The sequence below is a fragment of the Sciurus carolinensis genome, chromosome 13, assembly GCF_902686445.1.
Source record: "Sciurus carolinensis chromosome 13, mSciCar1.2, whole genome shotgun sequence".
NCBI classification, from domain to species: domain Eukaryota; kingdom Metazoa; phylum Chordata; class Mammalia; order Rodentia; family Sciuridae; genus Sciurus; species Sciurus carolinensis.
Genome location: NC_062225.1, coordinates 16,573,818 through 16,600,243, shown reverse-complemented (window position 1 = coordinate 16,600,243; position 26,426 = coordinate 16,573,818). Strand labels below are relative to the sequence as shown.

Below are 26,426 nucleotides of genomic sequence, written 5' to 3'. Positions count from 1 at the left end.
CAAGACGAGACCTGAGTACCAAAGCCACCAGCTCCCAGAACATTACCTGTGACCAGAGCAATTCCCTGCCCCTGTGTTGTACAAGAGAATGCAGAGCCTTTTGAAGTGTGTTTGAACGTTCTCTGGCTTAGCCAAGAGAGATTTTTTGCAAGTGTGTCAGTTTTTCACCTAAATTGAAGAGATTTCTAATATTTCGAGATTTGATGTGATTAGAAAGGTATGTTTCCAGCCTGCAGCCCGAAGCAGGAAACACATGGAGTTCCCAGCGGGGTGGGGCACAGCAGGGCTGGAGGGAGTGCTCAGAGCAATTTTGAACTTGAGAGCCTGGAGAAAGTTCCCCCAACATCCTGTTCTTCATCTCTTGCTGCAGGTCTGCCCAGGCCCAGGCCGGGCTGTCAGTCATGTGGGGTCTCAGTCCAGGGCTGGGCAGATGCCAGGAAGGACAATAGAGGGAGGGGGTCATCACATGGTGGTGAGGCCCTTGGTATGGGTGGTGTTTCTCCCTGATCTCACCTTATGTTCACTGCAGGGAACCAAAGGTGCAATGTCGCCATGATTGTCACTACATAGAGTCCTTTAACAACATAGCCATGACATGAGGAAGACTTGTCCCTTAGAGAATGTCTCTGCCTTTTTTTTTTTTTTTTTTAAGATTTCATTTAAAAATATTTTATTATCATTTTATTGTTACTGCAGTGTTGGGGATGGAACCCAGGGCTTTATGCTAGGAATTGCTCCATCACTGAGCTACTCACCAGCCCGTATTTTATATTTTAGATCAGTTTTACGTTCTCAGAAAAACTGAGCAGAGGGTAGAGATTTCCCACATCCCCTCTCTCTCCCCCCACATTCATATCTTTCCCTCTTATCAGCATCCCCCACAGAGTGGTGGATCCATTTGTCACAGTGATGAGCCTACGTGGACAGGTCCTCGTCTCCCAGTCCGCGGTTGACACCAGACTCACTCTTCAGGTTGAGCATGGTCTGTGGGTTTTGACAAATGCACAGTGCTATGTATCCACCACTGTGCTATCATACAGTAGTTTCACTGCCTGAAAAATCCTCTGGCAACCCCTGCTCGTTTTTCCGTCTTTATAGCGTTGCCTTTCCCAGAACTTAATATAGTTGGATACAGTACACAGCCTTTCCAGATTGGCTTTCTTCTCTTAGTAATCTCTGTTTAAGGGTCCCTGGGTCTTTTCATGGCTCGGTAATCCGTTTCTATTTGCCACTGAATAGCACTCCACTGTCTGGATGGACTACAGCTTGGTTGTTCACCTCCTAAAAACATCTTGTTTGCTTCCACTTTTTGGCAGTTTATGAAGAAAGCAGCTGCACACTTTTGGATGTAAGTGTTCATCCTCCTTTTTTGTGGGATTGGGGCTTCAGGGGCCCCCGCTCACCTCCCACTTGGACCTACACTCCTAGGGTAAGTGTTTCTTGCTCATGAGCTGGTGTCTGGTTTTGCCCAATGTCATCTGTGTCACCATGTTGATAGTGACACTTGTCCTTGAGGGAGCTGTCTGTGGGAAGGTGGGCAGGTGCCAACCTGGCCCTGGGGAGTGAACTTGAGGAGAGACGGGGCAGGGAGGAGAGCCCCGAGGTCTGGCTCTCTCTTTCCCACTCTTAGGACTCAGCCAGGAAACCGCTTCTTCAGGCGTGGCTTCAGCTCATGGCAGGGACTCCATTCTGGCCCTGGATATGCTGGGCTTTGCCTTCTCTCTCTAGCTGCTCATCTGAGTCCTCTTTGGTTTCTGTGAATTGCTGTTTCTGAAAAAAAGAACTGAGTCAAGTTTAAGTGACTTCAGATGTATACAAATGCATTTCCTCCATTGTTATATCACAGTAGTCAATGAGGTGAGTGCAGAGGAAGAGGGATGCCTCCCTTTCGAGAAGAAAAAGCTCTCCAGATGAACCTCTGTTTGTGACACCTTCAGGGTGTCCCAGTGCTAACTGGGGGACTCCTCGCGGTGCTTGAATCGTAGTCCATCCAGACAGTGGAGCACCTCTGGTTAGGTTTCTTACCAAGGCACTTACCTGGTGTCTCAGACTGGGCTAGATGGCCAACTGAGGGCCTGGGACAGCTCTGCCACATTTCCTGACTGGTGCTGCAGGAAAGGCAAGGGAGGACCTGCATTTGCACAGAGGCCAGATACTTAAAAATGGGAGGGTGGAGAGGGAGGCTAATAGGGATCACTTCTCTTCTTCTGTTTCTCGAAGTCACAGGCAGGCTGAATTTCACGATGCAAAAAAGCTCCCTTTAAGCAGGAAAAAAAAACACCAAAAAACAATTCTAGTGATATTGAGAGTTGAAATCCTTGCCTAATTTCAGATTAAGCAAAACATAAGCATTTGGCAAATGCCAAGATTGTAAAGTTGTGCAAGCAGAAGAATCACTTTGAAATTTGAAGCGCAGCCCCAGATGTTTAGGGGCATTACCATTCGGCTGTTCCTCCTCGCGTGACTGGCTGCGAACCTCCCAGGTTTGCAACCCCAGCCCTGGGGTTTGCTCTTTGCCAGCTTGCTGCACATGCCTGGGGGTGAAGGGGATGCCACAGAGCACTGGTTGATTAAGAGAGAGTTGTGTGGGGGAGAGAGTCAGGATGGCTCTCAGAACGCTCCCGCATCAGAGTGAGTGAATGGCAGTACTAGTATCTTGGACTACTAGTGGAGTTAGGGATGTCAGGATTGCTGCTGTCGACTGTGCTGCTCCAAAGTCAGGGTGAACATAACAGATTCTGATGGGAATCATACTTGTGTTGGAACTCTGGAGCAACATTTGTTCCTTCAACCCGCAGGTGAGATGGGGTCCCTGTGAAACCAAAATAGCCCATTGGCTCTTGCTCTGGTTAGGAGGTGGGGTAACCCTGGCCGGCTGCCAGGCACTGATCATTTGGATGTTACGCTAGGATCTAAAGACAAAGCCTAAAAGATAAGCCCCAATTAGCCTGGCCTGGGGCCACCCCTCCACTCAAAGGCAGACATTGGCTTTGAGATGGAGGAGGAATGAACTTCTGGAACCAAACTCAACTAGGATTTCTTGTCTCCCGTGGGTAGAGCCAAGTGGATTAAATATGCTATGAAGCCTTACTTCAAGCGTTCACTGAGAACATCCTTAATGTAAAGTGTCTGCCCCAGAGAGATCAAAGCACTCCTATGACGGGGATTAAAGATGGGAAATGAGTGGATCTTCCTTCCCAGGGCAGTGCTGGGCGGGCCTGTTGTTTGTATCCTGCCTGGAATGGCAGCTTTTGGCCCAGTGCTACCACATAAGTGTCTACTGAAGAGGAACTCCACATCCCTGCCTATGGGGTGTGGCTTGGTCTCCTATCCAGTGCTTTGTTCTTGGCCGTCACCCCAAGGATGAGTAGTGTCAGCAGCACGATTTTACAGGGCTGAGTGTTAAACTTGCTGCATTATTTGGTATTGATAAAGAATTGCTCATTGCGGCATCTTGATATAAGCTGTGTTTTTCCTCTCTTCCTGAATCAGTGAAGGGCAGTCGACTGGAAAGAGACAAATGTCCTCAACTCTGTCTGCATGCTGGTTCGGCAGGGCCAGGGACACCCGTGCTTCTCTTTCCCTGAGCTGGGCCCAGAGCTCGAGTTTACCCTCACTTTACTTTCTCACTCTTGCAGCTTTTCTGGGTTGGTGATGAGTCAAGAGGAACTTGAATCAATACAGATCTGTGTTGCAAATGACAGGGAGCCCTCATGGTGACAGAAAACAAGGCCAGCAGGCTATTCCAGAGCAGAAAGTCCCACCCTCTCACATCTTATCACCCCTGTTGTTTAAAAATATTCACTTTACCTCTCTTCCCCTTTTAAAGTAAGCCGACTGAAAAAGGCCCAGCAGAGTCAAAGGGTAGGGCCAGGTATGGCCTGGCTCTTCCCAGCCTGCCTTGGCTATTGGTGGCCATATCCTTCTTTCTTCAATCTAACCTGGAGCCTTTTCTAGCCAGATATAGGATCCACTGTCCCCTTAGAAGAGAGAAAGCAAGCAATGTAGGTCTATCACCCTGCATTTAGGATTTAGAAATCCCCTACTGGTTATCTTGGGGTCCCTCCTAGCAGGAGCAAGGTAAATGAGGGAGTTTGCCATTCTGGGGTTTCCAGTATGTTCGACTCCATTTGAGGACTTCAAGGAGCTCCTGCCTCAAGGCCGGGAGGTGAAGGGTCAAAACTCCTTCCCTGGGTCTGGAGCCAAGCCCCTGCTGTAAGGAATGTACTTTTGTGACAAACTGGCCTTCACCTGGCCAACCACCTCCTAGGCAGGCAGGAAGGAGGAAGAACAGTGGCCAGGCTGCCAACTTGGGTTCCCCAGGCAGCTTGAAATCTCAACACAATTTCTGCACTGCAAAATTAGATAAATATCCTCAGGATGCCTAATTTACAGTGAGTACTAATCTGAATGGCCATGACTGCAATTCAATACAGTCAGTCCACTGTGTCTGTGGATCAACCAACCATACCTCAAAATACATTATTTTCTAAAAATTGCTTGTACTGAATATGTATGCTATGGTTTATATATGAGGTATCTCCCAAAAGCTCATGTGTTTGACAATGCAAAAAAGTTTAGAGATGAAAAGATTGGGTTATGAGAGTTTAACTTAATCGCTGATAGATTACATGGGTGGTAACTGTAGGCACAAAGGGTATGACTGGAGGAGATAGGTCACTGGGGGCATGCCTTTCGGGTTTATATTTTGTGTCTGGTAACCAAAGTTCTATATTTCCTGATTGCCATGTCCTAAGCTGCTTTCTTCCTCCACACCCTTCCGCCATGATGTTCTGTCTCACCATGGGCCCAGTGCAATGGAGTCAGTTGTGGACTCAGATTTCTGAAATAAACTTTTCCTCTTGTAAAGTTGTTCTTCTCATGTCTTTTGGTCATAGCTGTGAAAAAGTTGATTAAAACAATGCACAGACTTTTTCTTACCACTTTTCCCCTAAACAGTACTGTATATCAACTATTTACATAGCATTTACGTTGCCTTCAGTTGTTGTGAGACTTGGAGCATACTGAAGAAGGTTCATGGATTTCAAGCAAATGCCAGGCCATTTAATTAAGGGACTTGAGTATCAAAGGATTTGGGCATCTGAGAGGGGTCCTGGAACCAATGCCCTGCAGATACTCAGGGACAACTGTATATAGTTCCTGCAGGCTGAGAACCCTGCCATTCTCTTTGCATCTCTGCCTTGTTGCTCCATCTCTCCTTCCCTGCCCAAGTCAAGCCGTTTTCTCCACCTCCCTCCTCCCTGACACCTGCAAACCCTCTATTCAACTTCCAAAACTAAAATATTACTGGTCTGTGAAGCCCTCATGGGTTCCTGCTGCTGTTCAGCAGTTTGTCTGTCTGTCCCTCCTTTTAATCCTTCGCCTCTGTCCTATCTCCATAAAGAAACTGTCATGTTGCCTTGACTCTTTCATATGGAAAGTATATAACTATAAACCCTTTAAAGTATAGCAGGTGATCATTGAAATCTATGGAAATAAATGAACTCTTCTCTTAACTCAGTTTTCATGACCATTGGTGTCTCGGGCTTCACCCTGGTTGGGCAGCTCTCTGGTTCCATTTTGGAGGACTGGTTTCTGGGCAGAAGAGGGTGATAAGAACCACCAGGAGAGATATCCTTTCTGTTCTCTGCTCAGTGGTCCATGGTCAAGTTGACTGGAGAGGAAGGTATGGGCTCTCTCTCCTTTCCAAGCTCACAAGATGTTAGGTCTCACCACAATGAGCACAAAACTATCTTTCCTGATGGTGGAATTCACCCAGGTCTGCAACCTCAGGAATGAGTCGCAGCTTCCTCTTTTGTATCTTCAAATCTGGGACCAGTTGACCACTTCCCTCTAAAAGAAGTTATCCCACCTGTTAGATCCTCATTTTTTTTTTTTTTTAACTTGGGAGCATGTTAGGCTGCTCCCAACCTAAAATGTCTAAACCCTCTAACTCGGTCAGCAAAATCAGTGATGGAATATGTAGAACATTCATTCTAGTAAAATTATTGGTATTCCTCTCCTGGAAAGGTGTCGCCCCAGGGCAAATGTAACAAGTGAATAGGCTATGTCAGACAAATGAACTTAGTGCTGGAAGAAACGGAAGCTTTTCAGGCACAGTGCTTTGCATGGTGTCTGTGGGCGGCAGAATGATCCAGAGTAATGACCTGGACTCAGATCCCTTCCTTACTGCCTATCACCTATGTTTACCTTTCTGAACCACAAACCCTCCATCTGCAGTGACAAGCATCTTGCCCATCTTGCAGGGTTTTCAAATGCAGAGTAGAATGTATGTAAAGCATCTGAGATTGTTCCAGAGGAGCTCAGAAGTGGCTGCTACTACTGATAAAGCTGCATTGGTATAAGCGATGATTATTACTGATGAGTATTAATGAAGCAGCAATACTGTTCATGGAAGAAAGATGTGGACAGACCAGATGCCAAGGCACATGAATGCATTCCTCAAATTTGTCTTCGTCCTTCTTCTTCACATTCTTTGGTATATGCAGTCAGTAATAGAACTCAAACCTTGTATCCTCAGATTCTCTTTTAATTAGACTGTTCTCATCAAAATGCCATTCCTTTATTATCTTGCCACTTAATTTAGTAAATTGGTAGAGCAAATGTGGCATGCAAATCACCTCTTTCTCACTCCAGAACATCATCCTTCATTGCCAAAGTCAGCGTTGGATTAGGAGCGTTTGAAGTGGAAATTAGTTGAGTCAGGGCACACGGTTGTTGAATTTTGATTATCTGCTTATAGTATTTTGAAAATTAGATTATGCTTTGTTTCCATTTAACAAAGGAAGATAAATGTTGCAGTTGGTGTTTTTATTAAAATCGAAATTAACAAACACTCTTCAATGACTAGATAGATTACAGGAGATGAGACCAATCAATAGAGGATTAAATTTTTCAAAGCCAATTTAGGAGTCTTGTCTAGATAAAATCCTCTTGTGGCAATTTAGGAGCCTTGTCTAGATAAAACCCTATGGTAAATATGAATAAATATGTGTTTATTGTCAACCCCCTGGTCCCCTGCTGAGCAACTCAAGGAGAGACAGAGTTCTAGAGGGGAAATCCACCTCTGGCTGGTGTCCGGCGTGCTGGAGGAGATGTGTAAGGAAGGAATGGGTCACATTTTGACATCTGAGACTGACCGAGAAAATCCCAGCATCTGACCAAATGCCGGTGAGCCAAATGCCACGGCTGTGCTACAGACCTGGTGTCAATGCTTCAGTACTTAAGGGACAGGGAGTTGCAAATCCTAGCTCTGAGAACAATCAGTCCTTTCAATTAGCCCAATAATTCAGCAAATGCCACATTTTAGGGAAGTGGCAACTCTTAAAAAAAAAAATCATCCCAGCAACTGGAAAGGTACAGTAAGGAAAAATAAAGAAGAAGGGAGAGGCGGAAGAGGAAAGAGTAAGGCAAAGGAAAGAGAGAAGTAGAGGGTGGGGAGAAGAAGAGAGATAGATGGGGAGGTAGACACAGATGCTTGGTGTGGTTTTAGCATCCTGGGGTCCCCCAAATAATTTCTCCTCTTCTCCCATCTCCATGGACCTTTGGGCATGATGTATTTCCTGTAGAAGTCCTAAATCCAGATCTTGCTCTTTAAGGCCACTGAGTCTGAGGGTGCCTGAGCTAAGTGGAGGCAAAGCCAGACCTATGCAAATGTCCCCAAAGGCAGCTGTGGCCGTGGAAAGGTAAGGCGGAAGCATGGGACACTGAGCTGAGGAGTGTTCAAGTGCCCCGTGCCTTACAGAGGAGCCAATGAACTGTCAGTCCTGAGGAAGCTTGGGTTTCTAAATAAGTCTATAAATAATTTCTCAAATGGGGCCTGTGCTGTATAATAGCGCGCGCTGATTTTGAGTGCTACTACAAGAATAAATTTGCTGAATGAATAAATCTGCAGTAGCCGCCAGTCGAACGTGAAAGGCTGGCCCCGGGCAGAAATAACCTTTTAACAAGGACTCATTCACTGAGCACAAAGGCCACCACGTAAGTGATTTCTGATTCATCAAGGGGTAGACCATCAGCTCATTCTTGTGTTTCCAGCAGATGAGAATTCAAATGAGGGCCCTTCTCCAGCTCAGAAATCAGCCTGCTGATGTCTGCCAATCTCCCTGCGTTAGGCTGTGGGCAGGCAGTTTTATTGTTATCAATTAAAGTTCTATGTACAAATCTTGTAATGTTAAGATGAGGCCAAGAGGTAGCCTTTCCCTGGCTAGATTGGAATTTAATGAGAGCAGGCAGACATAAAACGCCAAGTCCAGGGGGTGGGCTCACTGGAGAGCTGTGCCGCACAGGCACTAGATCCTACCACGGCCTTCAAACCTCAATGAAATGTTCTGGCGGGAGGCAAGGAGGAAACTTGCAGACACTGTGCTGTAAGCCATGCCCGGGCTCCTGGCACAAAGCGAGGTCTCCAGAGAGAGGCCTCAGCTTCCATGATGGATAGGGGTAATGGGAAGGAGGGCAGGGGTCCATCAAGACCCTCTGGCTCAACAAGTTGGATTAGTCAGCTTTTGGTTGCTGTGACAAAAATACCTGACAAGAACAACCTAGAGAAGAAGTTTGTTTTGACTCATGATTTCAGAGTTTTAATCAGTGACGGGCTGACACTACTGCTGTGAGCCCAAAGTGAGGCAGAATACCGTGGTGGCTGGTTATGGCGGAGGAACACTGCTCACCTTCTGGCTTCTGGGAAGCAAAAAGAGGAGGAAGGGAGAAGGGGCCACAGGGAAGACGAACCCTTCCAGGGTGTATCCCTAGCGACCCACTTCCTCTGGCCATTCTCCACCTTTCCACACTAGTCCCTCCATCCAAGCTAGGACTAACTGGGATTAATTAGATTATAGTCCTCATAATCCAATCATTTTGCCTCTGAACATTCCTGCATTAACACAGGAGCCTTTGGGGGACACTTAATATCCAAACCTTAACACAGGTCTAGGCTGGGGGCATTGGAGTGGGTAGCAACGGCTGGCAGAGGCTGGTATCTGTGAAGCTGGACATAGAGAAAGACCGAGAAGAGACATAGATGACTCCAGTTGTGGGGTCCACATTTTCTCCATGATGAGTATTTGAATGAAAAAAATCACACACACACACACACACACACACACACACACGCATACATACTACCACAAAGGATGTTCAGTGAGATTTAACAGAACAGATGACCTACCTGCATTCTCTGAATGCCAATCTTCTAATTTTTATTGTTTGTATTTTATCTTTTAAAACTAATTTTTAGTACAGTTACAAACTCGTACGACCATCACTACTCGACATCCCAGAGTATTTTCATTACCCTCAAAAGGAACCCCTTACTCAGTAGCAGCTGCACCCCCTGTTATTCTGTCTTCCAGGTGCTGGCAACCCCTAATCTGCTCTTTGTCTTGAAGATGTATCTATTCTGGACATTTCGTGTAAATAGAATCAGGAAATACATGGCTTTTGTCTAGTCCTTCATCATAGCAAAACACTGTCAAGGTTCATTTTGGTTCTGGCATGTGTCAATGCTTCATTCTTATTACGGCCTGTATTTGTCTGTTTTCTATTTCTATATGAAATGCCTGAGTCTGGATGACTTCTAAAGAGCATTTAATTCACAATATTGGAGGCTAAAAGTCCAAACAATATGGCACAGACTCTGGTGAGGGCCCCTAGCTGTGTCACATCCTGGTGGATTGCATCATGGCTGGAGATATACCTGAGGGTTGGGTTGCATGGGAAGACAGGGAACCAGAGACAGACTGGGGTCTTGTGAGAACTATGTTAATCTCTTCTAGCCTGGCGCCCCTAGTGATCTAACGACCTCTCACTAGGCCCCAACTGTAATGCTATTGAACAGTGGGGACTAGGTTTCCAACACATGAACCCATGGGGGCCACTCCAACCATATTCAAACCAAGAAATGGCCAAGCAATAATATATTTTATGATGAGACCACATTTTGCTTATCCATTCATCAGCTGATGAACATTTGGGATATTCTTTTTCTTTTCTTTTTTTTTTAAACCAGCATGAGTGATTAATGCTGCTGCTTTGAGCATTTATGCACAAGTTTTGTGTGGACATGTTTTCGTTGCTGTAGGATGATGGAATTTCGGATCATCTGGCAACTTTCTTTACCCTTCTGCAGAGCTGCCAGGCAGTGGTTCAAAGTGACTGCACATTGTTCTGTTCCCACCAGCGTGTGTGAGGATTCCAGTTTCTCCATGTCCTCACCAACACTTGTTATTGTCATTGTGATTACAGTTGTCACAGTGAGCATGAAGTGGTTTCCATTAATCTTACAGATTTTAAAATATTAATGATAGTCACCACCTCAGTGGAAGAAAAACCAAGTTGAGGGTCTGTAAACTAATATTTGTAAAGTGCTAATAAGCCCTTTGAAGATGGTGTTTGAAGAAGGTAAAGGTGGTCCTAAGCCTGGAATCCCTGGCTTAGAAGCTGTGAGTACCTCCCAGGAGGGAGGTAGATGGAAGGAGAATGGTTGTAGGGGCACTGAGTGATTCTGAGAGAGGGCCAGTGTATGGCGGAGGCTGGAGGCTGACTGAGAACTACTTGAACCTCCAAGGAGCAGGATTTCCCTCCCCTTGCTGTGAACACATCTGCCTCACTGCACAGTGTGTGCACACGTGCATGTGGACACCAGGCTCCTGGAGGGAACGGCGGAGATGTCACTTCCCCAGAGCCTCTCCTCTTGCCATTTCTAACAGTAAATACCAATACAGAAAAATGCAATCACTCGCTGTTGGCAAGGAGAACATTTGTCCTGGGACTGGCCTTTGACTGTGTGAGGAGCATTTTTTGAATGTGTGTGTGGGTTTCGCGTCTTGTTTTTCCTAGAGGCCAGAAGGGAGGACACCACGGTTCTTACTAGGCTCTAGGGGTCAGGGTGGGGTTCCTTGGCCACATTTCCTCTGCAGTGCTGGGAAACAACCCACTGGTCTTTAATTTTCTCTAAAATTCAATGTCTCACTCCATCCCTGCAGCTGGCCTGGCTGGAGTCAGGGCGGGTCCGTTTGCAAAGAGCGAACCAAGAAATCCTAGTCTTGGGAGTGAAGTGACTTTCAGGGACTGCCTCCTGCTGGACTGGCTTTCTTGGTTTCCCCAACCAAGAGTCCTCAGGGACCGGGCCCTTTCAAACACCCCCCAACGTGGTTGCCTCAAATCTGAGGGGTCCCGGGCACTTACAGAGCCTGTGACCACCAGAGGCAGCCCACCTCATCCTCAACCCTGATTGCTAAAAAGTCCTTTTCTGCTTGGATTCCAAGTCTGCTGCCTACTAATATCCACCCCGCGGTCAGTGCGTCATCCTGAGGACAGCTCCACACGTCTCTCCCGATCTTTTACAGAGTGACCCTTTAATCGAAGTCCACAAAGCAACCATGACCTCCACCCCACACTCAGCATCTAGTTTCTAAGCTAGGTATCCCCATGTGTCTCTTTGAATGTCTTGCAGGCTCCTGCTGCTCCCTCTGCATTACCATTAGACAGCAGTAATGGTGATCTGAGCATGGACCACATATCCTTTCATTCCGAGTCACTTCTAAGAAAAATTTTGTATAGGGTTGATCGTGTGCACATGTTAATGTTAGAAATAGTCTTTGCACTTTGTCTTCAATATTTTCCTTGTGAAACACAATGTGTATACACAGTTTAAAGAATAACAATACAATAATCACCAACATAAGAAATGTGGAGACTAGAGGCTCTCGGGTGGTGTCCTGACTGTCTACCACCCCTGCTTTTCTTCATTGTGGAAAAGCCATTTCAGGACACATACTTAGGTGTCTCCAAATGTTTTTTTTAATTTAATTTGTCTTTGCCTGGTAGTATAGATTTAGCACCAGAATGTGATCTTCTATAATTTGCTCCTTCTGCACAGCAAAAAGTCAGCTACATTGATGCATGAATATGATGTCGGTTAATTTTTCTCTATTTTTAGTATTCTGTGATTTGAGAATATCACATCATCTACTTTATAAATTGGTGGGAGTTTTGGTTACTTCTATTTCCTGATGCACAAAGAAGTACATTCATACCCATAGATTTCCAGCCATCCTCTTTGTAGTTGGATATCTGGCAGTGGGGCAACACTTAACACCCCCAACAGCAGTAGGGACAGACATTATTTTCTGCAGCCTTGCCAACACTTGTTATTGTCAGACTTAAATTTTTGCCAGTCTGGCAGGTGTAAAATGGCATCTTGTTGTGGTTTAATTTGCTTTTCTCTGATTACCAGTGCTGTTGAAGAATTTTTCACATCATTAGGGAACATTCATGTGTGTATATCTCTTTTTTTTTAAATTTGTTCTAATTAGTTATACATGACAGTAGAATGCATTTTGACTCTTATACAATGCCTATTAGGGTTTTAGGCAGTCCTCTACGCCCACAGATTCGGCCAACCTCACCTTGAAAATATTTGGGAAAAAAATGACATCAATACAGAACATGTACAGACTTTCTCATCATTATTCCCCACACAAGACAACAATGACTTCTAAGGCATTTGCATTATAGTAGATATTGTAAGTAATCTGGAGGTGATTTAAAGTATATGGGAGGATATGTACAGGTTCTATGCAAATACTCTGCATTTTATAACAAGACTCAGGCTTCTGTGGATTGTGGTATCTGTGGGGATCTTGGAATCAAATTTCTCATGGAGACTGAAGGATGACTCTACTTTTGCTTTTCTTGAAAAGGTCTCCTTTTCTCAAAGATGTATACATAGCTGTTATCCAGTGATTATTCTGTTGCCACTGTGGAGACATTAACTGCTTCTTCCTTCCCAATATAGTAAGCCATTGCAGTGATATCTCTTACAGGTGAGGAACCTGGGCACACATGGAGTGGCTTGCTCAGTAACCCCTGGGGTCCAGGCAGGGCAGGTGCAAGCCCCAAAGTGTGCTATCTCCACAGCTCAGCTTTAACTCAGCCAAGGGTGTTAGTTCTATATCCTGGATGCTAATACCTTGTTTCAGAAATGTGTTGTAAATATATTCTCTCTGTTTATGAATTGGTTGTTTTTTCCCTTTCTTTTCAGTGACCTTTAATAAATAGAAAAGTTTTAATGTTTTTCAATGAAACAAATTTTCTTTTATGGTGAGTGTCTTATCTTGTGTCTTATTTTAAAATATCTTTCCCTATCTTAGAATCATATATTAAATTGTAAAAGTTTTATAGTTTTGCTTTTCACATTCAAGAATTTAAGTCAAGCTGGGCATGGTGGCACAGGCCTGTAATCCTAGAGGCTCGGAAGGTAGAAGCAGGAGGATCACAAGTTTAAAGCCAGCCTCAGCAACTTAGCGACACCCTGTCTCAAAATAAAAAATAAAAAGGGAAGCGAACATAGCTCAGTGGTTAAGCACCCCTGGATTCAATCCCCAGTATAATAATAATAATAATAATAATAATAATAATAACAAATAATTTGTCAGGTAACTAGTGTTCAGTATATGGTGGGAGGTAGGGGTCACTTCTTTTTCTATCCAGATAATCTAATCTGCCAACACCCTTTATTGAGCATTCTACACTTTCCCCTGGGTCTGTGGTGACTCAGAATCTAGTCATCTGCTTGTCTTTCTGTTTCTAGACTCTGTTCATTTCTGTTGGCCTACCTGTCTATTCCTGCTCCAACTATACTTTTGTAATTACTGAGGCTTATTTAAAGCCTTGGTATCCTGTAGAGTAAGGGCTTTTCCTTTTCTTATTTATTTTGAATTGATTTGTCAAGTACTTTGAGATCTTGTTGAGATTGACATTGGCAAGGCACTTATACTATACACTAAGTTGAGGGGGAAAATACAGCTTTTTTGAGTCTTCCTGCTCAAGAACATAATGCTTCTTTCCACTTATTTAGATCATCTTTAATATCTTTCAATAAAATTGCACAGTGTTCTTCACAAAGGTAAAGCTTATTTTTATTTTTTGCTAAGTGTATTCCTAGTACCATTTATAATAGCAAAAACCATAAAGTATCTTTTAAAAATTATATAATCTGACTGCGTGTTAATGGTGTATAAAAAAGCAGTTGCCTTTTATATATACAGCTGCCCAGGGTTCTTGTTTTAACTCTTGGTCTTTGTGTAATGCTTCCCTTCTGTCAGCTAAGTCCTTCCTTTCTTCATCTTGTTGTTGTAGACACTTTCAAATGTGCACAATTGTGGAGGGTCTGGTATAATGACCCCTCCATGTCCAGTAGTGTCCAGTATTAACAACCATCAAAAGTGTGCCAATCTTATTCCAGATGTCTCTCCACTGTTTTTGTTTTTTGGAGTGTTTAGTAGCCAACTTCAGACACTATTCTATTTTGTCCTTTAATACTTCAATATGTGTCTATAACAGATAATGACTTTAAAAATGCCATAATTCAAAGCCTTGTTACATCTGTGAAAATGAACACGAATTCCCTGTTATCAGTCCATGTGCACATTTCCCTGTCAGTCTCTCAAGTGTCTCTTTACAGTTACTTTGCTTGAGTCTAGACTAACCTAAGGTTCACCCATGGCCCAGGATCGTGTCTCCTTCACTTCTTCCCAAAAGTCTTTCCTGCCCCTCTGTTCTCCCTACTGTTCATTTGTTGAAGAATCCAGTCATTTGTCCTGCAAAATTCTTCTGCTCCTGATCTTGCTGGCTGTATCCTGGTGGTGGTATTTCCCATGTTCCTCCGCCCCCTGTTTCCTGTTGACTGGTAGTAGCATCTGCATGCTTGGCTATGCTTGTTTGTTCATGCAAGAACACATTTCCAAGAACACTTCATATGTGGGACTGTGAACCACCTATTTAGTGACACATTTCATCTTTGTACCTTTTCATCTGTCATTTCAGTTGTTTGAATTAGGAGGGTTCTTCAGGAGGCCAGGGTCATGGAACCAATAGAAAGGGAAGTCCAGACATGGTTTTTGATGATGAGGATTCTCCATTTTACAGTCCTGATGGTCACCAGTCCTATAATCTGGCAGTGTGGACCTCCTTATCCCCAGATCTGTGCATAGACAAATAGAGGCTCATGACCACTTTGATGTCAGGGATGTGATAATACTAACAGGAACACTGAGTCAGGATCCATCCAGAAGCAGAATGTCCAAGGGTCCAGCATATCTCTGACTTTCCAGTCTCATTCTGCATGATCTGGCAAGAAGTCATGAACTGAAGTCTCCCTGGAGGTGATGAGTGGTGGTCACCATGAGCTCGTGTCCTGTCTTCCCTCCCATGTGCTGGAATCTGCCGTGTTACATTTTTGGGGTATTGGTCATGTGTCCCCAGAGACCACCTTCTTTACTCAGAGACATGGAACCTTCTTCACATTTCTTCTGAGAACATTCATCTCCTTTTTTTACCTCATGCTTCCTCTCCTCTCAAAATGTTCCTCACTCCCCTAGTTCAGTTTCTTTCCTGTGGATGCCTTGATCCATCTCTGTTGTTTCATCTCTATTTAGTCTTCTAGTTTCTCCAATTTCCAGGGCCCATCACTGACCAGATCCCACTCTAACCTGGTGGACTGTCTCTAAACCTCTCTGTTTGAGAGTCATTCTGGAGATTTGGGTGAGAAGACAGAGCATGGGGAGAAAGGGCTTTTGCATTAAGAACATGAGGAATAATTTTGACCCCAGAGAATCAAGTGGGTCTATAGTTCGTATGATGCACTAAGACTTTAAAGGGATTATAGGTGTGTGCATTACCACGCGCAGCAGTATGTACTCCTCTCTGCCCTCACTGACTTTTAGCCCATTTTGCAGTGTTTGCAGCTAAAACAGGAGGAGGAAAGTGACACAAATATGAGTGGTTTCCAAGTCTCTCTGGAGAACCCTTTAATTCTAGGTCCAAAATTTGCTCATGGGTTCTTGGGTTACCAGTCAAGGTGACAGATTGGCTAGCATTGAGGAGACACCATAAAATAACATTTGTGGTCCTTGAAAAATGTTTAATTGCATATGGATGGGTACAGATAACCTTCTAGTATGTCATGCTGTCTGCTCCCACCCTGGTGTGGCTGTGGGGGACTCTGAGGGAGTGTACTCAGAAGAGGGTCATCTGCCTAACTTCCGTCCTGCTGGCATATGTGTGGTGCGTCTGTCCAGCTCTGTGGGTTTCTGAGAAGGCTGCCTTTTCCTCAGATTTGGTTTACATGTCGAATGATATTGCAGAACTAAAGAAGAGAAGTGTCTCTGTCTCTTCCCTCCCTTTCTGCTTTCCTTTTTTTTTTTTTTTTAATCTTGCTGTATCTCAGAATTATCCAAGACTTTTACCCTGCTAATTTTTAAAAGTCCTATATGTTCTATATATTATGAATCTAAATAAACTTGCCATCTGCAATATGAACTTGGTGAGGAAAGAGGTGTGTGTCAGCCTATATATTGTTATATCTCTAGTATATCACACAGATTACCTGGCATAGAAGTCAGGCCATGTTTGGATGATTGAGTGATAGACAGATGCATGCTGGATGGATGGAGGGAGGGAGGGAAGGAAGGATGATGGATGTATGGATGATATATGGCAGATGGATGGAAGGATGGATAAAAGGATGAAGTCAGGATGGAGGGGAAGATAATGATGGACAGATGCATGCATTGTACATGGATATGTTGCCAAAAGCTAGGTCCTTGTTCCTGATGCCAATCCAGTAATGAGGACCCAATTTTGAGAAAAAGGAAAAAGAAAAGTTTATTGCTTTGCTAGCAAAGGAGAAACACAGGGGACTCTGTCCCAAAGAGTGAGATTCTCCCATCATGGGAAATGGGGGTTTTTAAAGAGGTGATTCAGAGAAAATCAGATTAGGGAAGAGAGATCAGGAAGGAGAAGATCAGAGAAAAGAAGATGAGGGAAGCAAAGTTTAGGGAAAAGATCAGGGAAAGAAGATCATGGGAGAAGGTCAGGGAAAGGAAGGTTAGGAAAAAGAAAAAACCATGCAAGTTTCAAAGCGACAAGGATAGTCAAGACATCAAGTGAACCCTTGTTTAGGTTCACTTGAATGAATGAATGAACAGAGCTGGTTAGACAAAGATAGAGAGCAGATATGTGTACAGATATACAAATAGACACCATCATTCCCACACATGCCTAAAGAGTGTGTCTGTTCTCACCCTGAGTCCATCAGAAGCACTTTCCTGTTAAGGGACTATGAATTCCTGTGGTAACGGCCAGCAAGTCACTTTTCTCTGTCCTTGGCATCTTGTCCCTAAAGAATACATGTTGGGTTAAGGTTGTGTCTCAGCCCCACGTGAAAAGCCATGCTTTTGGAGTCTTTATAGTATGTGTGTTAACTTTGGGCCAAACTCTTAAAAAAAAGTCTCCTCTGCCTTTCCTTGTGCAAGACAGATGCTGTTTGCAAGATGACCAGAAGATAAATTCAAAGGCAGTTTCTGGTTTCTCTCTCATGCTCCATGCCGGAATCTCCATTTCCCGGAGCATAAGGACACTTGGTGTTTTGTTTCATGAAACTGAAATCCTCTGAGGTGTGCACAGACCCTGGGCTACCCCCACAGGGCTGTGTGCCAGAGCAAGACTCAGGAACTAGCCATCAAATGCCTGGTAATCAGTTGACAGCCACACACCAACTTTCCTCCCACCCTCCCCCACTCCCTTCCTCCATCCCCTTCTTTTGCATCATAAAGAACCTGATTTGCGTAAGAACTGGGACCTTCAGCAGATCTGCAAGTTCTCGCCTGGAGCACTTTTGCCCTAAAAGCAGACAGGCTTCCTCTCCTCCTTGAGCTCTTTCTCACCCTTCTTAATTTAAAATTGCAACCCACACCCCTGGAAGCTTCCCATCCCCTTTCCAAATATTACCTCCCTCACAGTACTAAGGGTGTTTACTACGCTGCTCATTCTTAATGGTTTATTGTGTGTATATCTCTCTCCCCTTCTGAATTATGAGCTCCCTTAAGACAGAGGTTTTTTATTTTTAATTTCATTTCTACTACATTAGCAGTTTCTAGACCTATATCTGGCATCAATGAATACTTAATAAATGAATAAATGTATTCATAACAGTTCTTAAAAGTCTTTTATTCTTCTCTTTGCCAATGGCACAGGGTATTTCCAATACCCTGGTGCTATGGTTTGGATCTGGAATGTCCCACTTTGAGTTAAAGGCTTGGTCCCCAGCCTGTGGTAGTATTGGGGGAAGGGGAGATGGAACTTATAGGAGGTGGGGCCTAGTGGAGGGAAGTTAGGACCTGGAGGACAGAAGGGTATATTGAGACCCCAGTCCCTTCTTCTCCCTCCCTCTCTCTCTCTCTCTCTCTCTCTCTCTCTCTCTCTCTCTCACTCTCCCCTTTCCTCAACCATGAGATGAACAGCTTTGCTTTACCATACACTCCTGCCATGATGTTTGGCCCCACCAAAGGCCCAAAGGCCAAGCAACCATCTGCTGGAACCTCTGAAATTGTGAACCCAAATAAACCTTTCCTCTTTTGAAGCTGATTTATCTCTGGTATTTGTTATGGCAGCTGAACACTAACTAACACACTTGGCAGTGCTGTGCCCATACTCCTGCAACTCCGTGTGAAAGGGGCTGAGGATCCTCCTCTCCTCCCTGGAGGACTCGCCTCCCTCCCAAGAGCTAGGTCCCATTCTCTGAAAGGTCTTTCTGGTGCAGGGAATGTCTACAGGGATGTCAGTCAAGCCTGGCAGTCGTAGGTCCCAGGACTCTGACTTCCTGACAAAAGAGAGAAGATGTGACTTTCGCTAGTCTCTTGAAAATTTTTATGTGGACGTTGGCCAAGGCTTACTGGACAACAGCAGTTGCTTTACCCACAAGAGGGAAGCAGCTGTGCCCTTGAATCCGCCTTGGGATGCCCATGTCTGACCCCAGGAGGTTTTTATGACTTTTGTGGCCTCTCCACAGTCAGGGTAGAGGCCTCCCTGAATTATCTGCTTATCTCCCTCTGCCTCTCCGGCTTTATCCTAGGAGAGCTCTTGCCCCTGGTTCGGTGTGAGTCAGGGGTGAGCTTTGAGAACCCCATTTGGGGCCACTTCCCCTTCCTCCAGCCTACAATTCATAGAGCCCTGCAGCTCTATGGCCCCAAAGTGCAGTGTGGGGTCTTCTTGGATGACCCTGAAGCCTGATCCAGGTAGGAGCAGGCACAAGGGTTCTTGCTGCCTCTGACCCCCGACCGTTACTGGGATGTATAGGGGACAGAGGCTTTGTGTGCCTTGTAGGCCAAGGACTGAGCTCCCCAGCGCTCAGCCCCCTGGATGGCGGATTGTTCTGCTTCTGCTGTTCTTAGCTCTTCTCACAGTGCTAAGGGGGTTGGGGCTGCACGTGGGCGAAGAAGCTTTAAGTTGCTAGGCAGAGATGCCGTGTTAACATCCCTTTGCTGAGCAATTCCTACAGAGCTTCCTACAGACTTGCTTTAAGCTAGGTCCCCCTCCTTCAGATTACTGCCCAGTGGTTCAAGTGTGAGTGTGTGCAGCAAGGAGAAATGGGCTCTTGGGTTGCATGCTGTGTTCATTGTGTCCTCACAAATGTATTCAAGTGTGTCTTGCCACACAGAATAAATGACCAAACACCAACAGATTCCTTTGCACTCTTGTGATGGGGTGGGGAATACACTGTGAGAGTGAAATCTTGGCATTAGCAGCCTGCAGAAGGCAAGCGAGACTGCCAGGGGGCATTGATTCCATTAGGGGTGGAGCTTCCTGTGCAGGGGAATGCACTGAGCTCCAGACCAGTGCCCTGCAGCTACCATGCTGCCCGGGAGCTTTTTCCAGAAGTGACTTCAGTTCCAATCCTGGTTCACTTCCCAAGTTGGATGTGGCCTGGGGCTCAGCCTCCTGGGCAGCTAGTACCAAACCAGTTCCTGTGAGGGGGATGATGGGCTTGCTTCTATTTGTTAGGTTTAGGCATTGCCTTGCCTGCAGTTGAGAATTCAAGTTCAGGGTGATTTTTGATACCTTTAACAAGCCCCAGCATATCCTTCTTGGATATATTCATATTGCCTTATATTGGTAAAATGCACAAGAAGCCGAATGACCAATTGGATGGATGCATGGGTTTGAATATCAGATTTTAAGAAACTCAGTCCTTTCTTGCTTTTAAAAACATAACCTGATTTTTCATTAGCATGGACTTGAGACCATGGTGTGCAGGACATAAAGTGAGCCAACACATAGCATTGAGCAAAGGTGGGCAGAACCTAGTCCATGGACCAAGTCCTGCTCCACAACCCGCTTTTGCAAATTAAGTTTTATTGAATGACAACCACACCCATTCACTTACATATAATTTATGCATCTGTGGTTGTTGCAACAAAAAAGTTTGGTAGCTACAACCAGCCCCCATGGCCTGCAAAGCCTCGAGTAACTGTTTTTTTAGTTTGCTGACCGCTGGCATCGACCGCAAGGACATGCTGTGGAACTAGATTGCCAGGGCTCAACCCAGCTCTGCCACTTACTTACTATGAATGTGAGCAAATTACTTAACCTCTTCGTGCTGAGATTCCAGCAAATGAGGGAGGCACATGTCAGGGGACAGTGACATGACAACAGGAAGGCACACTGCTTGATGAGATAGCATTGTTTATAGGGCTGGGGCCTTCCAGGAAACTGAGCAGCATGAAGACCCTCCCCGCCAAACCCCAATTCTTGTGACCAAGATAGAAAGATTTCAGACATGTTACTCTGAGTAACAGGAACGAGTTTATTGAAGGGATAGGAAAAGAGAAAGGGGACCCTCTCAAGTTAGAGAGTGGGTTCTCTCAGAAAGGAGAGGGTCAGTGTGCCTCCCCTGCACTCCAGCTTTATTGGGGACCCCAGAGAAGTTTCCATAGAGTCCTGCCCAGGTCCACCTCTTTTGACTAATAACAGGGTGACATCAGAATTTCAAGTCCCCACTGCCATGACAACTCTAGGTCACCTTGACCCATGCTGACCAGTTCTAATTGGATTTTTCACCATATATCCTGACAGATTATATGGTTAGGAGCAATTATCCTTATCTCCCTGAGTTTTAGGATCTGGTCTATGAAAAGGGTCTGCATTTCTCCTGCAGATAACAGGGAGTTTGCTGAGAAATGTGACTTATCGTGTTCACTCAAACCAGGCAAGGCTGCAGGTCAATTGCTTCTTGGAAAAGAGAGCATGTTGGGGGTCAGCACGGTGGGCCCATTTTCTAGAATTATTCTCTTAACCTTGTGTTCCCACCATTCACATCTGTCTGTCCCCTAACATGATGACAGACTAGGGAAAACAGATGCCGGGAGAATCTCCTTAACTGATTAGAACAGTAGATGCTGGTGGCTGGAGGCTGCAGAGTGATCGATCCCTCCTTCCACCTTACCTCGAATATGCTGTCTTCGGCTTCCCAGTTAGCTCTGGGGCAGGCACAGCGTCCAGAGAGCAGTAATGACAAGTGGGAAACCCAACGTTTTTACTGAGAGGTCTCTGGATTCCTTTTCCCCTTTCTGTTTTTAGGCTGGGTTTTCTGGAAACATCCTCTATTAACTATTTGTCCTCTCAGGCCAAAGGTCCTGATTTGAGGCTCTGGGAATATAGTTCCTATCACCATTCACACACCAAAGGTTCATGTGTCCTTGTGGATCATTCAGGCAACTGTTCTGTTCCTCTATAGGGTAACAGTTATGATGCCACTACCGCTTCAAAACTAACATTTGGACGCTCCCCGTGTGGATTGAGTGACATTCCCTTCCTTCCTCCCGGTTTACAGGGCTCAGTGCAGCCCAGAGTTACCTTCCCAGTTACCATCCGAGTCCAGTGCCAGCACTTCATGCCCCCTCCCTGGTTTCCTTGTGCTCTTAGTGTAAGAAATCCCACGAAAACACGCCGGACACAGGAAATCACATAAGGGAGTTTATTAAGCAAACAAAGTGTCCCCCTGCAGGGTAAGGGAGAAAATGAAAGGAAGAGAAAGGGCCCGCACTAGAGAGAGTGGAAAAGCGAGGAGGAGAGAGAAAGTGAGTCAAGGGGAGAGAAAGCATGAGAAAATATGGCGGGGTAACTACCCTTAAGCAGTTGAATTCCACCAGGCTAACAGGGGACCAGTAACGGAGGAGGATACTTGCAAGTTGACTGATGAACCAATAGCTAACTAGGATGTTCACAGATTGACACATAGTTGGGAGGCGGGGAAAATGACTGAACCGGAAAGGGCAGGGAGAGCAGCTTTCAGACTGACAAGCTAGGTTGTGATACAAGGGAAAGGGCGGGGAGCAGCTTTGTATTACACTTAGCCCTTACCATTCATTGGTAATTTGACTTTTTTGGTGCATGTCTTTACTGTCTCTCTGGCTGCAGTGTAAACTCCACAAGGGTGGGGACCTTTGGGTGTGGTGTTCAGTGCCAGTCCGCCAGGGCCGGAACAGAGGCCCACAGATAATGGGCACTCATTCCGAATGACTGAGCCAGTACATAAATGCTCCAAAACTACTTTCCACCTTAACATGGTTGTCAGAAAGAATAAAGGTTAAATAAGGCCTGTGAAAAATGCTTAGACAAATTTAAAATGCTAAATGAATGAGAAAGGAGTAATTATTATTAATGGAGCATTTTAACAACAGGAAAAAAGAAAAGAAAAACCTCTGGGGGCCTGGGCAGGGGTTATTTGGGTCAGATTGCTGCATGATGTCCTGGAAACCTGAAGACTGATGGAAGTGCTGGCAGAGCCTGGGACTCATCAGAAAGTTCTAGAGGAGAGGGTATTCCTACCCCTACTTTTTCAAACTTCAGGCAAGCCTGCTAAGCTCTTTAATATTTGAGGAAGTGCAAATATATTTACTATTTTACCAAAAAAAAATAATAATAATTTTTGAAACATTAGAAATGGTCTGGAAACTGGCTAGTTCCCCTACCTGGGAGATGTAGTTCCATGCTGGAAAACAAGTCTCGTTTTCTGGACTGGCAGAAAGGACAACTGAAGACCCTATTTCACTTTTAAATGGTATCATGGAGTTGAACTGTAGCATGAAGAACTGGAAAAAGAATTTCTCATAGACAAAACAGAAAAATAATCAGATCGACTCACTAGCAAGCCAAGTACATTTTGAAGCAAAACAGTCATTAATAAGTTTCTCTCTTACTAAGGAACACAGAGAAATGTTCCAGGATGCCCACAGTGGCCACCGGCTGAGGGTTCACTGGAACCCTGTCCAGCCTGAAAGCTGCTGTGGCAAGAACCAGTTACTACCCCAGGGTAGTGATGTCGGCCCCTGGCGCCTTTCCTGCCACAGTGACTTGGAGGTGCAAATATCTGCATTAATAACTTATTTATGAAATTCACCTTGTCTATATAAAAGTGACTAAGACATCTAATTATTTGCTCATTTTCACTACAAAGCAGGCAAAACATTTTTTTAAAAATAAACATCTGGAATTAAGGATCTTTGGAAATCTGCACAGACATTGAACACAAAGGGACCCTCTCCTGATCCAGCTGCGCCTATGAGCATCTAGTGTGGTGGAGAATTTAGACTCAGTTCCTGCTATTCCAGGGCAAAGGGTGGTCTGGGTCCCACACAGCCAGAGCAGTACCCTCTGCAGACTGCAAATAGTAGAATTAGTGTAAAATACACAAATTCATTCTATGCATGAAATAAACCCAAACCATCAGGTATACTTCGATTCAGGCTCTTTTTTTTTTTTCTTTAACTAGTAGCTAACCCTGTTTATTATTCCAAATGTTAATTCGTGCCTTGAGGTTTTTATGATTTCAGTGACCCTCAGCCAGTCTCTGTTCAAACTATTAGTGGAAAATTCCAGAAGTTAACAATTCATAAGTTTTACATTGCACACCATTCTGAGGAGCATAATGACATCTCTTGCTGTCCGTCTTCCTGAAATATGACTCAGCTCTTTGTCCTGCAGACCCTCTCTGTAAATTCTTCTCGCCCAAATTGTCTGTCATGGTATTGCAGTGCTTCTGTTCAGGTAACCCTCAGGTAGCAGCCTAATGCCACTTCACCTGGCCTGAGTCATTGATCTCCCTTCATCTCATCCTGTAGGTATTACAGCAACCCACATAACCACCAGACGTGGGAGGACAGTACAGTTCAGATATTTGGAGATAGACCAACTTCACATGACTTTTTTTTTCTTAAATATTTTTAGTTGTCAAACTAAACAAATTATTATTTGTTTGTTTGTTTGTTTGTTTATATGCAGTGCTGAGGATGGAACCCAGGGCCTCAGACATGCCAGACAAGTGACCTACCACTGAGCCACAACTGCAACCATTCATATGACTTTCATCACAACATATTGTCATAATTGATCTGTTTTATTTATTTAATTATTGTTAACCTCTTATGGTGCTGAATTTATACATTAATCTCTCATAGATTCATAAGTAGAGTAAAAAATAGTATACAGGGAGTTGAGTACTATCCTTGGTTTCAGGCAATCACTGGGGTTTTGGAACATACTTCTGAAGATAATGGAGGGTGACTGTGTGTGTCGGAAGTGCTCGGAGTCTTATAAAGGACCAAAGTACGAGGGGAGGTACAAAGGGGGCTCCTTGGATGTGTTTGCCCAAGATCAGTCACATGATGTGAAGGAGTTTTTAAATGTGTGGCCTGGGCTGTGGGTGTAGCTCAGTTGTAGAGCGCTCTCCTAGTATGCTGGAGGACCTGGGTTTAAACCAGCCAACCGACCTCTGGGCCTCTCACAAGAGGGAAGAACTTGGCTCTGGACCCTGGGCCCTCTCCTTTCTCCCCATGCAGGACCAGTAGGGCTCCTCTCATGGCCGGGCCCCTGTCTGCCACATAACTTTGCTGTGACCAGGGCTAGGTCCTCCTGGTCCAGTGTCCTCTGTGTGGTGATGAGGCCCTGGCAGGCAGGGGCGGGCCATCCTAGAGGGGCTGCCTCGCTCCTGCTACCACCCGCAGCACTTCCGCCCTGCCCCAGGAGCCTGGGGCACTTCGTAGGCCGCTGTGCACCTTCTAGGAGTGGAAGAACTTTCCCTCCTACCCCCTGCTCTGCCCTAGGACATAGCAAGGTGTACTTTCATGACAGGGCTGTTTTGCTAAGGTCTTTTTCTTTTGTGCGTTAATGGAACATGCCATTCCAGATGTTTGTATGATATGTGACATGGACAATGTCTGTAGACATGTTATATGTGCTTTCTGGCAGTTTTACTAACCAGAAACCATTCTATATTATTTGTTTGGGCCGGCTGTGGTGCACTGATGGATATGTATGAACTCATTTAACCTCATATTTCAGATTCCTGTGAGAGACTTTTTTCACCCATTTTGCAGATGAGGAAATGAGGCCCAGAGCCACCAGGCTGCTGCAGAGTCAAGTTCTTAAAAGCACAAAACCACATGGCCACCCTTAAACCTTCTTGAGGGTCGGAGACCTGCTTCCAATACAGGCGATTTTTCTTTTTTTGCCCTTAGTGGCAGTTCTTAGGAAAGTTTAGTTTTTACCTGAATACATACAGATATCTTATTTTTCCTATATTCTTCTTATATTAATTTTTTTGTAGTCCCAGAACAATGAGGTAAAACACAAGTAAAGGTGACATGGTGGTTAGTTTGGGTGGCAGTAAAGATCCAGAAGGAATCCTCCAGCCCTGGGGAAGGACAGAGGCTGGTGGGCCTTTGCTTGCCTCCTGCCCTCTTGGTCTTCTGCTCTCTCTTTGGTCAGGGATTCCAGTCCCTGGTGTGAGGCCACTTGCCCCCAAGGTCGCTCATGAAGGAGGCTGTTGTGAGCCTGCTGCCGCAGAGGGTACTGGAAGAGGTTGGGGAAGGGATCCGCTGGGCTGCGCTGGACATTAGCTGGATTCTGACCCTGGACGGTGCCTGGGGTGGGGCTGTGGGGGCTGCAGGTAGTGAGACAAGTCCCCTGGGAGAGTTGACAGGAGAGTGGAGAAACAGGATGAGACCCCTTCACAGGGTCCCCATGGCTACTGGGGACTTGCTCAGGTGTTCCTCTGGGTTCACATGGAACCTGTCTGGGAACTTCACTGTGTGGGTGCCATCTCCCCAGGATGTTGGAAACTGAGGGGTGCTTCAAGATGTAGCTGTGAGTCTGGACCCACCTGGCCTCATGGACAAGGGATTCAACCTTCCTTTCCTGCCAAAATCAAACAGAGAGTTTCTGAGCGCTGGAGGGCCCTTCTCCCGCTTCAGGGAGCAAGAAGAGGCAGGGTGGTAGGTAAGACTGGAAATAGGGTTCCCTCTTACAAGGTGTAGAACGACATGCTGGCGTCTCTGAACTTTTTCACTTATAAAATGGCAGTAATTATCCCCACTTCAGAGTTCATGTGGGCCACCGTGGAATTACCCACAGCACCTACGTTCATAAGGTCGCGCAGTTTTAAGAGGCAGCGTGTTACCAGGCGATACACAGGCCTGGGGGTCAGACCACCTGCTTCCACTCCTGCCTTTTGGAGTTTGGGCAGTTACTGAACTTCATTGTGCCTCGGTTTCCTGTGTGTGATA

The 26,426-nt window shown here is 45.2% G+C and overlaps 1 protein-coding gene across 4 annotated transcripts in view; it reads left to right on the top strand.

Moving 5' to 3' along the window:
* The window catches only part of Sh3rf3 (SH3 domain containing ring finger 3), a 347,565-nt gene that overhangs the window by 174,996 nt on the left and 146,143 nt on the right, over window positions 1–26,426 (top strand). The window lies entirely within an intron of this gene.